The sequence below is a fragment of the Petaurus breviceps genome, unplaced genomic scaffold (assembly GCF_028583685.1).
Source record: "Petaurus breviceps papuanus isolate PSGF00001 unplaced genomic scaffold, PetGlider_PUasm1.0 688, whole genome shotgun sequence".
In the NCBI taxonomy this organism is placed as follows: Eukaryota; Metazoa; Chordata; class Mammalia; order Diprotodontia; family Petauridae; genus Petaurus; species Petaurus breviceps.
Genome location: NW_027186457.1, coordinates 24,559,964 through 24,577,233, shown reverse-complemented (window position 1 = coordinate 24,577,233; position 17,270 = coordinate 24,559,964). Strand labels below are relative to the sequence as shown.

The 17,270-nt window shown below is 40.4% G+C and overlaps 1 pseudogene; it reads left to right on the top strand.

Moving 5' to 3' along the window:
• The first annotated feature begins 405 nt into the window (after positions 1–405).
• The window catches only part of LOC138174219 (transmembrane protein 69-like), a 40,547-nt pseudogene continuing 23,682 nt past the window's right edge, over positions 406–17,270 (top strand).

The window sequence follows — 17,270 nt, the reverse complement described above, 5'->3', positions numbered from 1 at the left end:
GGTCTCGGGCCTGTGGAGTATTAGAGAAGGATGGACTCCCCCGTCTACATTTGGCCTACAGTTGGCTTGTGTCACCATTCTCACTCTCTCTTGCACTTCTACTCAGCCAATCACCCCTGCCAAGTACATAGTTTCTGCTGCCAGTGATGTCTAATTGTCTGGCCCCCGGGGGGGAAAAATTTCTTCTTACTCCTCTGGTAGATTAATGAAGGACCTAGGGGCGGCCAGGTGGCTCAGTGAGTAAGAGCACTGGCTCCAGTGTCGGGATGACCTGGATCAAATCCAGGCTCGCATACTCAGCACCACACCCAGAAATAACTGGCCGTGTAACCTTGAGCAAGTTACTTAACCCCGATTGCTTAAAAAAAAAAAAATGAAGGACCTAAATGGATCAAAGGTCAAAACATGGAAATCCAACCAGTTTTTGCCTCTGCCCCATCTGCCCTGATTCTGGATTTTGTTCTTGTGCCCTCTGAGCTATGGCTTACCTGTGCTGTGGTCTCAGGTGGTAAGTAGAGGCCCTGATGGGATGATTGATTATTTTTTTCTTAGCCTCCACTAGACAATTTTACTATATATCATGTGTCATAACAGAACTATCCCATAAGTGAGTTGAGTAGCTTATTGGTCTTGAGTTTTTTTTTCAAGGCCACTATGGTCATTCAATACAATTCATCAACCATTTATTAATCCCTCCTATGTATCAGGCACCATGCTCCAAAGAGAAAAATTAAATAACCCTTGCCCCCAAGGCTCTCACAGTCTATTGATAGGAAAGCACCATTTACCCTGAGTAGAAAGGATAAAATATATGCAGGAGGCACCAGGAGATAGCCCTAGTCCCACATGGTTGCCAGACCTGACAACCATCCATCTTCTGGAGGACAGAAAAATTGACTCAACCCCATAAATTCTATGCTATACAGAGCCCTAAATTATGAGCAACCATGACACACAGAAGCGACAAAAGCAAGACCTTCATATAGTTGGGAGGGGGAGACAGGAGAGGGACAGCTTAGAAATCAGTTAAGGAGAGCACATCCCTGATCAGCAGCCGACAGGTCCCAAACAGCTGATCCTCAAGCTCAAAGACATGCTCCCTGTCTCTATGGTGTATGCCATTCGGGATTTTAATTGCATGTTAAGCTTTGTAATTTGTTGCTGTCACTTAGGTTAATGTGCTGTGCTAATATTTATTCTGCTCCTAATTAAGCACCTTATTACCGTTATTGCCCGTTTATCTTAAACTTTGCCGTCTGGCTCAGCTCCCCTGTGCAGGAGGCTTCATCTTCCACAGCACAGCAGTATCAACAATTCTCACACAAGGAGCATGGAAGTTTGCAGAGGGTTTTATGTACATGGTCTTATTGGCTACAGCAGTCTTCCTGTGAAATGGGTACTCCAGATCTTTTTATCCCCATTGGACAGATGAAGAAATGGAAGCCTATGAAGGTTATGGGACTTGTCCAAAGGCATTGAGCTTGTAAGTCTTTCAGGCAGGATGTGAACATTGGTTTCTCTTGACTAGCAGTTAAGTGGAGCAGTGCATAGAATGCTGGACCTGGAGTAAAGAAGATTTGAGTTCAAATCCTGCCCAAGGTTATCAAATTAGTAAATATCAGAGCTTAAATTGAAGAGTTCTGAAGGGAGAGTCCAAAGAGGCTGGAAAGATAGATTGTGACAGAAGTGTTAAGGGCTATAAAAGTCAAATGGAGGAATTCATATTTGATCTTATATGCAACAGGGAATCACTGGAATTCACTGACTAGGGGGAGTGACATGGTCAGGTAGTCATTAAAGGAAATGCTCTGTTGCATAAATTTAGAGCTACATCCAAATATCAATCTTTATCTTTTCATGCACTCAGTGCCCTCTCAATTACCATATGAGATAATGTGTATAAAGCATCTTGTAAACTGTAAAATGTGATACCGACATCAGCTATCATCATCATCATTTCACCTCAACTGATGGATCATACTATAATGGTTCATCCTTACATGAATGTGGCCATAAATTCTCAAAAACTATCCCATTTGGCAGATTTTTAGGATGATGGGAAGCGTCTGTTTAGTCCAGCCCCCAATTTTACAGATGAGGAAACTGAGGCTTGGGAGGTGAAATGATTTGTTCAAGGTGCTGCTGGTCACAGATTGTGAGTCTGGATTCATATCCAAGTCCTCTGACTCCAAACTCAACATTCTTTCCACTTCACCAGGTCTACCAAGTAGCAAGGCTTCAATTAAGAGTTTGGTGTTATATCCTGTAGCTTCTATAGAGCTGTCATATGAGTGGCAGCCCAGCTATGTTCAGAAAGTCTCATCACTAGGCTAGTAAAAGTGATAAATTTTATAGACACAGCAGTTCTCAATGATTTGCTAAGTTATATGTGCTTTGACATCTGTCTGGGGAGGAAAGATTACCCAGACCAGTGAAGTAACAGATTTTGGGGTAATTAAAGTATTTTTAGTCCCATGATATCATAGATTTACCACTAGAAGAGACCTTAGAGGTCATCTAGGCCAACCTAGACCCCAACTTCACCAATGATGAGACTAAGTTCCAAAGAAATCAAGTGACTTATCCATGGCCACACAGTGAGAAAGTAGCAGAGTTAGGATCTGAACCCAGATTATCTAGAGATACAAATTTCTTTATACTGTACTACATTGCCTAATATTTCACTATTCTCATTATCACTCTCTCTTTTTTTCAACTCTTTAGTATACCAACATATCAACCACAGCTGAAATAGCATGGAAGAACTTAGAATTCATAAGTAGTTAAGAAATTTTCCACTAAGCTGTTCTGACACCTTCCTTTGCCCTTTCCCAATTTTCAATCTGCAAATCTACCCAGTGTACAACACGTATGAATATGCATATTACACTGGCTTCCACCCCAGCAACCTAAAACATTTTAAGAAAAAAGTCCACAATTCATGGATGTGATTCCATGCAAAATCTCAAAGATGTTTACCAAAGGATTTGAATGTTTTGAAGACTACAGTCACACCGGGTAGCATTTTGCTCTACTGAAATAGATGCTTGCTTATTTATAGGTCAACAAATACTAAGCCCAGCTAGATTCTTATCCTTTACATTTTTCTGTGAACTGAATTATGGTTAAGATGTGTTATCTACTTTGAAATACCATGGAACATCATTTATGGGGAATATTATTTGTGAAGCCTGTCTTCTCTTCTAAAGCCTTCATCAAAAATGCCTTTGGCATATGTGTGTGAAAATTATTCCCACAAGTATTTTACATAAATGAGAAAATTGCATATGGGTCATAGTTATTGGTATTGTTTCAGTTGCCTTAGGAAAGGGGAAGATACAAGATTTTTCCCCACAACAGACAACCCATTGGTGCCTGTACTTCTTTCAGAAACCTAAAGAATTCATCCATCAGTACCCTCAAAATTGAGTCCTTTACACCTCTCCCCCCACCCAGCACAAATCTTCTATAGGTATATTTGGTCTAGTTCCACCACTTTTCCCCCTCCACCCTTTCCTTCCTTTACTGCCACCTCCTCTCCATCTACAAGTACATTTGGGATGAGAAATTTGGAGTCCAAATATGATAATTTCAGAGTCCTGGACGGTGAAGAGTTTGCTATTAAAATTTTGCCAACTTTTTGTCTGTTTATAGCCTTTCTAATTTCATCTTTAAATTCCATCTAAGATGAATTGCTTAATTTGATTTATCCCCAATTTTTCTTTCAATTGGTTTTTCGCTCCACTCCTTCATGCTATTTTATGAGGAGGTAATAATAACAATAATAGCTAAAATGTATATAGTGCTTACTATGTGCCAGGCACTTTACAAATATTATCTCATTTGACCTTCTTCACAGCTCTGGGAGACAGATGATACTATTATTCCCACTTTACAGATGAGGAAACTGAGAAAAAGGTTATGTGACTTGTCCAGGGTCCCACAGCTACGTGTCTAGGGTTAGATTTGAACTCAGGACTTTGAAACTCCAGGCCCAGCACTCTATTCGCTGAGCCACCCAGCTGCCTTCTCTGTAAGATTTTACAAATGAGTTTATATTCTAAACCAGTGTTGCCCTTGGCTACTATGTTTTTCTACTTGGCAAAGAAATCATATTTACTGACTAAGGTGGTTTGGGGGCTCTTTTGGTCTCCTCATCATAGCAGTTAATTTATATCAGCCAAACTTCTGCATGAAATTGTGGTAATCTATGTTGATTTCCTTGCCTTTGGGGGGCATTTCCTATCTACTAAGATATAGCCAACTTCATTTTTATGGTATCATTTGATTTGCACCACATCCTGTAGCTTCTAATTCTTTTCTAGACTAAAACATCAATAATACCAAGCCATGAGCCTTTTTTGCATTCTATAAGTCTTCAGCCCCTTTCATCCCTTACTTATGAACCATATTTTCCAACATATTTTCTGTCATTCTTGCATAATATTAAACTTTGTTTCTATGTTACCAAGTATCAAAGAGATAATATGTTGGGTCCTTTGCAGATCTTAAGGTGCTAAATAAATGTGAGCCATCCTCATCATCATAAATTTTGGAAGGTGTCCTAGAGGTCTTTATAGAATTTCTTTATTTCTTCTTCCTCTGTAACTCATGCTTCAGTGAATAAGTTGCAATTGTTTCCATGGTGGTTTGTTTTCGAATATTTATCTTTAATATTATCATATGTGATAACCAAATGTCCCATGATGATGGAAATGATAATTCCTGTTCCCTTTTGGCAGATGACAGAAATCAACTTCACCTACTCCTTTATTTGCTGCTCCAAAGAGAGCCTGTGAACCATCTTCCCATTTAGCTGCAATTTCCTTCTGTCTCCTAATTTATTTATAGTAAAAAAAAATGTCAATTGATATAATACAGTTTCTCCAGTTGTACATCCACTCACTGGTCACTGGTCAAGGGTCTCCCATTTAGAACAGCAACAGCTAAATAACTGTTTCAAGATGGTCTAAAAGCTATGTTATTTTTATCACCTTCTGAGTCCGCCCCCCCTTCCATCATTCAACCACATCACTACAGAAGCAGAAAGGTACTGCACAGGATTCAGGGTCATTTTATTTTTTTTCAGTTGTTGCATGGGTTGACATGACCAAAGACCTTGAATGGCTAGCCTACTAATGATGAACATCCCTGTGTCTAGGTAAGCTAGTCTTGAGAAACTGGAGATAGTCTGCTTTCAGGACCATACTCAAAGCCTTTCTAGCTTGGTAGAAACCCCACTCCTCTGGCCTGGCCCTTAGGAATCCAAGATTACTTCCATGCCATGATGAATCATGATGAATTAGAAAACAAATTTGTAGTCAATATGAAATAGATCGTATAAGCAATTAACAAATATTTTTAAAGAATCTATTATGTGTAAAACTCTGCAATAGATTCTGGGGAAGATAAAAATTGGTTGGTGATCTGGCTTGCCATGCTTCCAAAAAAAATAATAAATACAGGAATTTTGAGAAAATAATCTTCATAAAAGCTCAGTTAGATCTTTCCTTTAGTAATAGATTCACATTTTCTTAATGCTCTTAAGGAATTGGGTATATATATTGGAATCCATTTTCCCAGGCATTATTACCCCAGCCCTGGGACTATGCCTGAGACTCCCCAACTAGAACACACACTCACACACACACACACACACACACACACACAGACACCATATGATAAACTCCACATGGGTAAAGCTGAGTTCCAACCAAGTTCCCTCTGTATATGAAACTTTGCCTAGATATCCTATTTAAGCCACAATGCTGTACCCCCTCTACCAAAGGAACTCTAACAGAAGTTTCAATCTTTGTAGATTAGATTCCCAGTAGATGACTGGCCCATATCTGGGTTTGAGGACTGACTTAGGTAGAGGAACTATGTTAGAGAAGCCATGATTGACTAGAGCCATCTATAGATCACTGATTCTTCTCTATCTCTGCATATCCTTCAATAAAAGCTATTCCAGCCAACCAACCATGAGTATGCACCATTGTATCAGGCCACAGGAACTCTTTAAACCTAGAACCAAGACAGATGCCCACTCTGATCTGAGGGATTTGGAAGAGGAGATTGTTAAGACCTCAGATTGACAGGACCAAATTGCTAATAGCCTCAAAGAACCATTGAAGTCACAAACTCCCAAACAGGCCCATCAAGCTAAACCTCAGGGGGTTCATCTCCTGGGGGTGGACAAGGGGAGTGACAGCCTGGGTTGGTAAAGAAAACATAATCCAAAGGCGCAAGGCCAGTGAAGTAGGAGCCCAAATATGGCTAACAAAGTGTGTTCTTGCAGCAGGTTCCTATTCTCCCCTTGTCTTTTCATCCCTCCTGGGATTGTGGTCATTTTGTCATTTCCATATTTGCCACTAACCCGACAACTAATGTGTGCTTTCACACAGAAGAGTTAAAGAAGACCCTAGAATAGGAGCGTTACAACAATGCAGCTTTAAAATCTACTTTCAACTATTGTTCAGTCCCTTTGCAAAGGAAACTTCTTACAGACTCTAAAGCGTTCTTTCATCTATCCCACTTTATGTGACCCAACCCTTCCACTTCCAGTTTTTGTCCCATCAAGCCTCCCCACCACCAAAAGATGTTGGATGCATTGGTTTGTATCAGATACTCCTCCCCCCAACCACCACCATTTCATTTACAATTTTTAAAATGTGTGCTAATTCTCCTTATCCTAATTCATAGGCTCATAATGGCCATTTGCATGTCCCCTGGAACTGAAATTATGGTTTTTACAAGTGATATCTCTAAGGAGGGTTCTTTTTGTAAACTAGGCCCCTGGGTACCTTGGCAACAGATAAAAAAAAAATCCAGGACATTTCCTTCACAACAATCTCCTTCCATCTTAGACTCTTTTGTTGAGTCTTTTCATTTTCAGATTTTCTTCCCAAGAAAGTAGGTAGATATAACCAGCGGCATTCCCACAGCCTTTTGTGAATGTCATAATGGCAGGATGCGCTGTTCAAAGGTGTGCTTGAAGTCGACGATTTCCAGTTCCCTTTGAGTGGTCCAACATTCAGCCTCTGCTTTTGATTCTGGCTAAACAAAATCAAAGGTATAGCCCTTGAAATTAGAGATTTTATATGTGGCAAGTCCACGTTTCCTGTTTCTGTTGGCGCTGGGAATCAGCGAGAACCGAAGCCCAATGGAAGAAGACATGGGGGGTGGAGGAAAGGAGAGCACCCCCAGAGACCTCCCAAGGTTTCTGATAATTTGTCTTTAGTATTGTTTGTTAAGGGTCAAAATGTTCTGAGCTGATTTAACAATAATAAAGCTTACAGAATGTCACCCCTTGGAGTAGACAAGAACCCAGAAGATAGCAGCAGGGAGGAAGACTGCTCTCCATGGTGCTGGAGGTGATTTCATTCCTCCAAAGAAAGTAGGACTTGAAAATAGTGGCCACTGTCACATTCCTTCCAAAGTGGATTTTCTAACTAACTAGACAACCCTAAAGACTTAAGGTTGGGCAATAACCTGGGAATAAATCTGAACTTTTTACTTTGTACATGCCCCTTCAGGAAAAATACAATGTTCTAGGTCAATCGCCCCTACATTAACCACTTCTTTTGGATCTTTGTAGCCCTAATTGTGGAGTAAATGAATTAAAAACACAAAGAAAGAGGAAGATACTTTCCTGCCCCCCTCTCAAAAAAACATTCTATGTTGAAACTGAAGCAAGATGACTTTGCCTTTAGCAAGTTAACTATAGTAAACTTAAAAGTTTATTTCTCTAATTTGTTTAATCTTTGAATCTCCCCTAGCATCTAGCACGGTGATCCACAAACAGTAAATGCTTAATAAATGTTTATTGAATTGAAATATGTTTAGCTGCTAAATAATTTGTTCATCTAAAAGAAATAGAATTGAAAGAGTCATGAGGGGGTCTATTCATCTGGGTGCAAATCAGATGAAAATGAGGACCAAGTCTTTCCTGCATGGAGTTGCATCAGAGGTAGAAGTAACCATGCTGATGAGTCATGGTTCTGAGGAAGAACTGAAGTAAGTCCATGAATTTCTTAAGCACCTACTGTATACAAATCATGTACTAAGTGCTAAGAAGATTCAAAGATAAATAAATTAGAGAAATAAATTCTCTAATAGTAAACTTACAAAGGTCAGAGTCATCCTGTATCAATCTAAATACAGCACACAGCAACTGGTTTCTTTTTCCTGCATAATTTCTGCCTTCTCTCTTCTTTCTCTTTCTCCTCTTCCTCTTTGTTCTAATTCTCTTTTCTTTCCTTTCTCCTTCTCTTCCCCTCCCCATCATCTCCCTTTTTCTCCTCCTCATCCTTTCCTCCTCCTTCTGCTTCCGATCTTCTTCCTCCTTCTTCTACTTGTCACCTTTTATATTTCCCTCTCCAACACTATCACTATCAGTTGGATGCACAATAGATGTGGTGCACACGATGTTAGTCCCTTAGGAAAAGTACAAGACAAGGTCACTGTTCATAAGGGGTTAACAATAATGGTGATGGACAGTTGAGAGAGAGAGGGAGAGATGGAGAGAGAGAGACAGAGAGACAGAGACAGAGACAGAGAGAAACAAGAATAAAAACATTCAGAAGGAAATTATGAATCCCAGGAAGTAGGACCAGTTGTGATAATTATCTCTCTCACATTAGAATATCCTCCCAAATCTCCAATCTTTGTCTTGCTAAGGTTGTGCCCTATAGTTACAAGGCAGGCAGGATAGGGTTTCTATAAACATGGGCAGGTGGTAGTGGTGATGGCAACCGGGACCCTCAAAAAGGCAGAATCATTGAACAATTGCTTCCAATTAGATTTTCCTTCCAAGTAATTCAAACACCCTTTTAAAGATAAATAAGAAGGCCAGGAATGGTGATGTTCACTTTCAGTCCCTACTATTGGGTAGGCTGAGGCTGGAAGATTGCTTGAATTAGAGAGTTCTAAGCTGCACTGGACTAAAACCAATTGTCTAAACTAAGGCCAGCACTGATATGATAAGCCTCCAGGAGCAGAGGTGAGAGGATTAGAAGTGGGTACATCAATCTGCCTAAGGATGGGAGAACTGGCCCAGGTCTTTAGAATGTAAAATACTTGATAACCCAGATTATTTTTTTCTTCCTTTGTATCCCAAGCACCTAACACAGTATCTGTATAAAGTAAACACATAAGGAAGGAAACAAGGATTTATTAAATTACCACTAGGTGCTAAGGCAGCTAGATGGCACCATAGATAAAGCACTAGACTTGGAATCAGGAAGACCTGAGTTCAAATCCAGCCTCATATACTTACTAACTGTGTGATCCTGGGTAAATCATTTAACCCTGTTTGCCTCAGTTTCCTCATCTATGAAATGAGCTGGAGAAAAAAAATGTCAAACCACTCTAGTATCTTTGCCAAGAAAACCCCAAGTGGGGTCATGAAGGGTCAGATATAACTGAATCAACTGAATGAAAAGAACTATGTGCTAAGTGTTTACAAATATTATCTCAATTGATCTTCACAACAACCCTGGAAGGAAGATGCTATTATCATCCCCATTTTACAACTGAGGGAACTGAGGCAGACAGAGGTAAAGTGACTTTCCCAGGGTCACATAGCCAGTTAGTGTTTGAGGCTACATTTGACATTTGACTCCTGACAGTTCTCTATCCACTAAGTCACCTAGCTATCTGCTTAATAACTATTCATTATTCATTTACTTGATTGAAGATGAAATATGCTGTATGAAGTTATCTGCACAAGCCTACCTGTCCCCTACTTATATTTTCATTAAGGTCCTCGATGGCTGCATAGATCACTCTCATCGTGATTCTATAGAGTAGAGAAAGAGGACGTGGAATCAGCAATTATTGGGCTTTCCTCAGTCCTTTTATTTATTTTTCTGTTAACAGTAGCCACCGTAATTATGTCTGCACTTTTGGAATCTTCTTCTTTTGGAGAAATCTTAAAAACCAGTCCCTCAAATGATCTCACAATTGTGTCCCTCTCATCACCAATGTCTTCAGTATGTGTTTTGAGTCTTCAGTCACATCTCCTGACCTCATTGTCTTAGGGGTAACAGTTTTTTTTTCTAAATGTTCAAATCTTCCTTCATTTCTCTGAGCTTCAGTTTATCTGTAAAATGGGGGCAGGGGACTGGAGGAATGATAGTGCTAGTACCCAGCTTCAGTGTGTTTTGGAGTTAAATGGGCTAATGTGCATAAAGCACTTTATAAATTGCTTTGTAAAGTCCAATGTAAATGTCAGTTCTTATCCTACTGTACTTGAAGATGCTCAAAGAGCATCCTTCCCAACAACCTTGGGCAATAGGTAATGAAAGTAATATGGTTCTCATTTAACCTATGCAGAACTGACACTTAGAGAGGAGAAATGAATGACTCACAGTCACACAACTACAAAGGGCAGGAGTCATAATTTGAACCCATTTCCTGACCCTAAGTCTTGTCTTCTTACTACAGGAAATAGTGTAATTCAAATAGGAAAACGATAATTTCAAGTGACTCTTGTCCAATATAGAAGAAGGCTGGAGCATTCTTAGAGTGGTATCTGGGATGTGAATGGGTAGAGCATTGGATCTGGAGGCAGGAAAACCCAAGTTAAAATCCTGCCTCGAGCATATAATGGCTTTGTAACCCTGGACAAGTCACTTAATCTCACTGTTCCCCATTTTCTTCACCTGTAAAATGGGGAGAGGAACTTTATGGCCTCCAAAGTATAAAACAATGATTCAATGGGATCAAGGTTCCATTGTGGGAAAGAGTACACTAGGCCCTCTCCAGAATAAAGACAAGAGCAAAAGAAGCATCTTTCAAGCTGATATAAGAAATGAAGAGGTCCCACTCATCTTAAAGAAGTGAGGTTCTCTAAGAATTCAGTTCAGCATCATATATATCTGAATATGCTAGAGTATCAGAAAAGAGGGAAGTGGCTAAATGAGGCCACAATACTAGACCAAATTCCAGGGAAATGAAACATTTGATTTTAAATATAACTCTGAATTGAGCAATCCATCTCCCATCTCTATGCATTTGAAGGGATGATCACCCATGCCAGAAAGTACTCTCCTAGCTCTTCTGCACAGTGTCTGACTTTTGCACCCTGCCAAGGCTCAGCTAAGGAGCTCCTCCCCACAGTCTTCCTTGATTTCCTACCTTCCACCTCTAGGAAAGGTTCTTCTTCCCCATCAAATTCCCCCAAGCTCTTTGTCTCCTAGACTCTCCTACTGTGTAGTATCTAGGCACAAAAAGTATCCCGCCCCACCCCTATCCCAGTGGAACATGAACTCCATAAAAATAGGAACTTTGGGGTTTTGTCTGCATCCCCAGTGCTGAGCACAATGCCTGGAACATAGTAGATGTTTGCGGAATTGGAATTGGAATATCAGGCAGTTTGCAACAACGGATAGATTTGAACCATGCCATTTCAGATTCTGCCAATGACTTTTGTCTCTTGTGTGATGTTGGGCAAGTCTTTTTGCATTTCTTTACTTCAATCCATCTTTAAAAGGAGAAGGGTGGGCTAGATGAACTCCAAGGTCCTCTTCAATTCTAAATTGATGAGCCTGTAATCATTACCAAAGACGGCACCTTACCAGTCCACCAGGGTTATCCACAATCAGCACCACTGGTAGAGGTGAGGCAAAATATTTAATGAGTCTACAACTTACTAATGAATCTTTTAAACAAGATCTTTCTAGCAGCTGTTATAGACTCACTTTATTTTGAGAGGTTCAAAGGAGAAAACTTGTTCAGTCATGACCCAAGAATAGAAGAGCTGTCTGTACAACTCCCCCTCCACCAGACTCTGGGGGAACTCACCAGGGGGTCTGTGCAGCAGCAAGAAAGTCATGAGACCTCAGGCTAGGGCTTGACTCTTGTGGGATTTCCAGTCCAATTTTGTAGCATCAAGGAATTGGGGCGAGGAGGGGGAGAGGGAGATGGTGTAAGCTTCCAAAGCTTCTGTGGCTCATCCCTCAGTGAAAAACAATGCCATCTGGTAACCAGGGGCCAAGGAGGTGTTACATACAGAGAGGCAACATCTGTCTTCTCCTCTACCTGTGGGTCAGAATTTTTAAGTACAGATCTGCCTTCAGCTAGGAAAGTAATTCTCTCCCACTGAAATTAGTTCAGCTCCCAGAAGCTCTCTGTGTTTGTTCCCTTCACTGTCCCTTGAAAGAAGTTGCAGTTTATTGACTCTTTTCCTTATGATGTGCATCATAAAATGTATGTAGAGAAATAGAATTATCCTGCTAACCACTCACCTTTCAAATCATTTAAAATCATCTTTCTTTTCCTTTATATGAAACCCAATTATATCATCAGATTTATTTTCACTTTCCCTAAATGAACTGATACAATTATAAATCTGGACGCACTCTAGTTGTTTATTGTCATCACAAAAAAAAGCAATTTTCACTTCAGCTTCCTCTCTGACCGATCTGGTTTCCAGATACCCACATTATTCTTTGTAAATGTTTTAGAAGAGGGAAAACTTAGGCAATGATCAACAAATTGTCGACTTGGCAAGAAGTTACTAAGTGCCATCTAAGTTCCAACTACTCTGCTCAGGACATAAAGGTAATTTGTCTCCTAGACTCTCTTAGGGGAGGGAAAGGGGAAGGGGAAGGGAAAGCCTTTCCTTTAAGAAGCTTATATCCATTTGGGGGCTACAACAGAGAAAGATACAGAGAAAGAAACTGGTAATTGACTGAACAGAGGGGAGGCTGGAATGAGAATGAGGGAAGAAGAAAGAATGACTGAGAATATCAAGAGGCAACAGGGTCCTGAAACAGGGTGGTAACTGTGTCAATGGTGAGATGTTGTGGGTATAGAATGGAGGAGACTTGAGAGCTGACTGGATGGGAGATTGATAGAAATAGGGAAGTCTGAAGAAAAGGTGGATTTGGGGATTTTAAAATGAGTTTCATTTTGGACTTGTTGAGTTTACCATTGAATAATATAATATTTTCACTTGTATGAATAACTCTATGAAGGAAATTGTGTCTACCAAAAAGACTAAATGTTATTAGTAATAAGAGTATACTATTCTTTGACATCCAGTATAGGTTGTTATCTTTTCTTTTTGGACTGGTCCAATGATAGTACTGGCTTTATGGAAGTACATCAAGACAGTGTGGCCATAGAGCCATAATACTCATATTGAGGAAGAAGCCTCAGCAATAGTCAGCCAGTCAATCAGTACTCATTTATTAAGTACCTACTATGTTCCTGACATTATGCTGAATTTTGTAAATAAAAAGAAAGGTAAAGGGCAGTCTTGATGGCATGGCAGGGGTCGATTAATACATTTTCCAGTGTTTTGTGAGCCAAGACTTGCCAGCACACAAAAGGGTCCCTTCATGTGGCTATCAAAACTGTCTCCTCCCATAACACTGATACCCAATAGGAAGTGCCCCTGATGGGACCAGCAAGGTGTCATAGTGGACAAAGTGCCAGGCCTGGAGTCAAGAAGTCCTGAATTCAAATCTAACTCAGACACTTATTGGTTGTGCGACCTTAGGCAAATCACTTACCCTCTGTTTGCCGTTGTCTCTTCATCTGTAAAATAATAACGGCACCTACCTCCCAGGGTTGTTATGAGGACCAAATGAGATGATAATTATAAAATGCTTAACACAGTGTCCGGTACACAGAAAGCACTACATCAATGTTAATTCTGCTCTACAATGACCAACATTATGAGGAGATTCAAGTTAAGGTATGTTCACTTGGACCATGTATTTTGATTTGAAGTGTCTGAGAGCCAAAAAGACAGTTTCTAATGTGCTTTCACATGAAAAATGAAGTTACCCACATCATGGATCCTTAGAAAACATTACCTTGAGGTTCCAATGTTCAATTCCATTTAAATCAATGAACATTTTTTTTCCTTTTTTTCTTTCAAGACAATCAGGATTAAGTGACTTGCCCAGGGTCACACATTAGTGTGTGTCTGGCCAGATTTGAATTTGGGTCCTCCTGACTCCAGGGATGATGCTCTATCCACTGTGCCACCTAGCTGCTCCTCAATGCAGATTTATTATGTACCTACTATGTACCAGGCATACTTCAAGGCACTAGAGATGCAAACACAAAAATAAAATAGCCCCTGCCCACAAGGAGCTTATATTCTACTAGACAGGAGTTGAATCCAGTGTAGGAAATTTTCCTAATTATAATATGAATTATTTGACTATAGTCCACTGGGTTAGATAATGGAGCTGGCCTTACTTTGTTCCCAAAGGCTAAGACTATGTGGTCCAAGCTCTGACAAATCCTACCAAGCTGAAAAGGCTGCAAGGACAGACCCAGTGACAGACTGTAGGTCTATCATATGAGGAGCAACCTGACCCCTTCATGAAGACTCACCACCACCAGAGAGTTGGCCACCAAGGGGTGCATCATCCCAGGAATCATGCAGCCATGAACCAAAGGGAGAAGCAGTTTGTGATCTACACCAATCTGCTGGGAGTGTCCACAGTGAAGAAGCAGCAACATGTCTTGTCTGGCTCTTAATCCTAAGTAGAACTAGAATGCAAAGTCAATTTCCTCTCCTTGTGAAGGTAGAATTCCCACCCATATGATTTTCAGTCTGAAGCCCATGTCATCTTCAGTTGGATGCCGGACTGATTACCCTACAGACTTAAGGTTTCTTGTGCTATCCAGACATACTCAGAATCTTGGTCACAATATGACTCCATCCTACACGTTCCTCCTCCTTGTCACTTGCTATCTCAGCAAACAAGGTTACTAGCTGTTCCCCATCCACCACAGCCTATCACACACCTTCATGCTTTCCACAGGATGTCCAATTTGCCTTTAATATTCTCCCTTCACACCTCTACCTCACAGAATCCTTAGCTACCTTCAGGATTTTCACAGTTAAGTACAAATGTCACCTCCTAAAAGAAACTTTTCTTGATACCACCATGCCCATTATTATGAATGCTGGCTCCCTTTCCAGAAATCATTTTGATTTTCTCTATATGTGTGTGTTTTGTTGAAGACCTCTGATTTCATTGGTAGAAGGAATTCCCTTTGAGAAAACTCTTTTTTTAATGTAGATCAGTAACCCTTCCATAACTTATAGTCTTAGAGTTGTCTTGAGAATCAAAGGGATGCCTATGAATTGGGGAATGGCTAAACAAAGTGTGGTATATGGTTGTGATGGAATATTATTGTCCTATAAGAAATGACAAGCAGAAAAACTTGGAAGACTTACACGAACTGATGCAAAGTAAAATGAGCAGAACCAGGATAACACTGTACACAGTAACAGCAATATTGTAATGATGATCAATTGGGAATGCCTTAGCTATTTTCAGGAATACAATGATCCAAGACAATCCCAAAGGACTCATGATGACGCATACTATCCACCTCCAGAGAAAGAACTGTGTTTGTTTTTACTTTCTTTCTTTCATCCATCTTTTTATTCAAGTCTTCTTGTACAAAATGACTGATATGGAAATGTTTTACATGATTGCACATGTATAACCTATATCTGATTGCTTACTGTCTCAGGGAGATGGGGGGCAAAAGAGGAAGGATGGGATAGAATTTGGGACTCAAAAAAATTTTTTAGGGGTGGCCAGGTGGCTCAGCGAGTAAGAGCACTGGCTCCAGTGTCAGAATGACCTGGAGATCAAATCCCGGGCTCAGATACTCAGCACCACACCCAGAAATAACTGGCCGTGTAACCTTGAGCAACTTAACCCCGATTGCTTAAAAAAAATTTTTTTTTAAATGTTAAAAACTGTTTTAACATGTAATTGGGAGAAAGTAAAATGCTATTTAAAAAAAAGAAGAAGAATCATCCTGGGGCAATAAGTAGTTAAGTGGCTTGCCCAGAATGACACAAATAGTATGTGTCAAAGGAGGGATTTGAACTGCCTCTTGGTTCTGTATTGACTTTGATTGTTTATAGAATGCAAGTTCATTGAAGGTAGGGACAGTTTTTATTTTTGTATCCCTAGTGCTGAGAAGAGTCCTGATGAATGTCAGCAAACAGCAGTAGGTATTCAATAAATGCTTGGGAATAGATAGACTTTCTGTCTCTTCCCAGTTCTGGGAGTTCCAGACTTCTCTCTAAAAAATAATTTTGCATTTTTTTGTATTTCTTTATCTATGTATATTATCCACCCCCTTCCCTAGAATGTAAGCTCCTTGAGAGCAGGAACAATGCATTTTTTGTCTTTGTCATCTTGGTACTAAGACCAGTGCCTGCCACAGAGCACCTGCTTACTAATGCATGGGAAAATCAACTAATAATAACCAGTATTGCTTAATTTAAAGCAACTGACTTAAAAGTTAGATTTAAGCAATGCCAACAAAAACTGACCCCCTCATCTGATGACTCTCCCTGACCTCTTCACAATGGCTGTGAAGGGCCCTTGTTCAGAGTGTATTAATTTTGCCCAGGCTGGCCCAATTGCACAGCTCAGCATCCTGTAAGAATAAGAGGTCAGCATTCAATTTCCTTCCATAGCAAATGCAGCCATCGACAAGTCAGCTCTGCCCATGATGGCCAAGTTGAAAAAAAAAAAAAGCCTGGCAAATGTTTTGCTGGGTTTTGTTGCTAGGTGACGACTTGGGAAACTTTGCAATTCCTGCTGAGAGCTTTTTAAAAAAAAGTGCCTGGAACCAGTTTCATATTAAAGGAGGTGGGGGCAGGGATAACAAGACAGCCCAGACCCCCATGTCTCCAGCTTTACTGTTTACCCTCCTGCCCCTCCACTCCCCTGGGCAGCAGCTGAGCTGGGAAGACAGGTGTATGTCCAAAAGAGAAAGAAAGAGAAAATCTAGTCTTCATTTCTACAAAACAGTCCAACAAAAATGAGTGGGACCTATTCACTAGGACTTGACTAACCTCTTCTTTTTTCATCTGAATTTAACTTTAAATTACTGCTCCTAATAATAATAAGAAGAATTCTCCTCTCTATCCCCTATTTCCAATTCCTTTTCCTGCTAAGCCCACTACATTCAAGTAGCTTTAGAAGTTCAAAAGATGGACTTTGGCCATAGCCGGTTTGTACCTGAGCTCTAAGGCAAGACCCTTTGGCCCTGGCTCAGTTCTCCTGCCAAGCAGCAGGGGTTCCTGGGAAAGGCCCTTGGTCTGTCTGAGACCTGGACCTCTGGCAATGATTAATGAGGAGCAGTGGGAGAGGGGACACATTGTGAAATCAGGCTGAAGCACAAAGAGTTAATCCTTGGTCTATTTCCAGAATAGGGGAGGAAAGAGAGAGAGAGAGAGAGAGAGAGAGAGAGAGAGAGAGAGAGAGAGA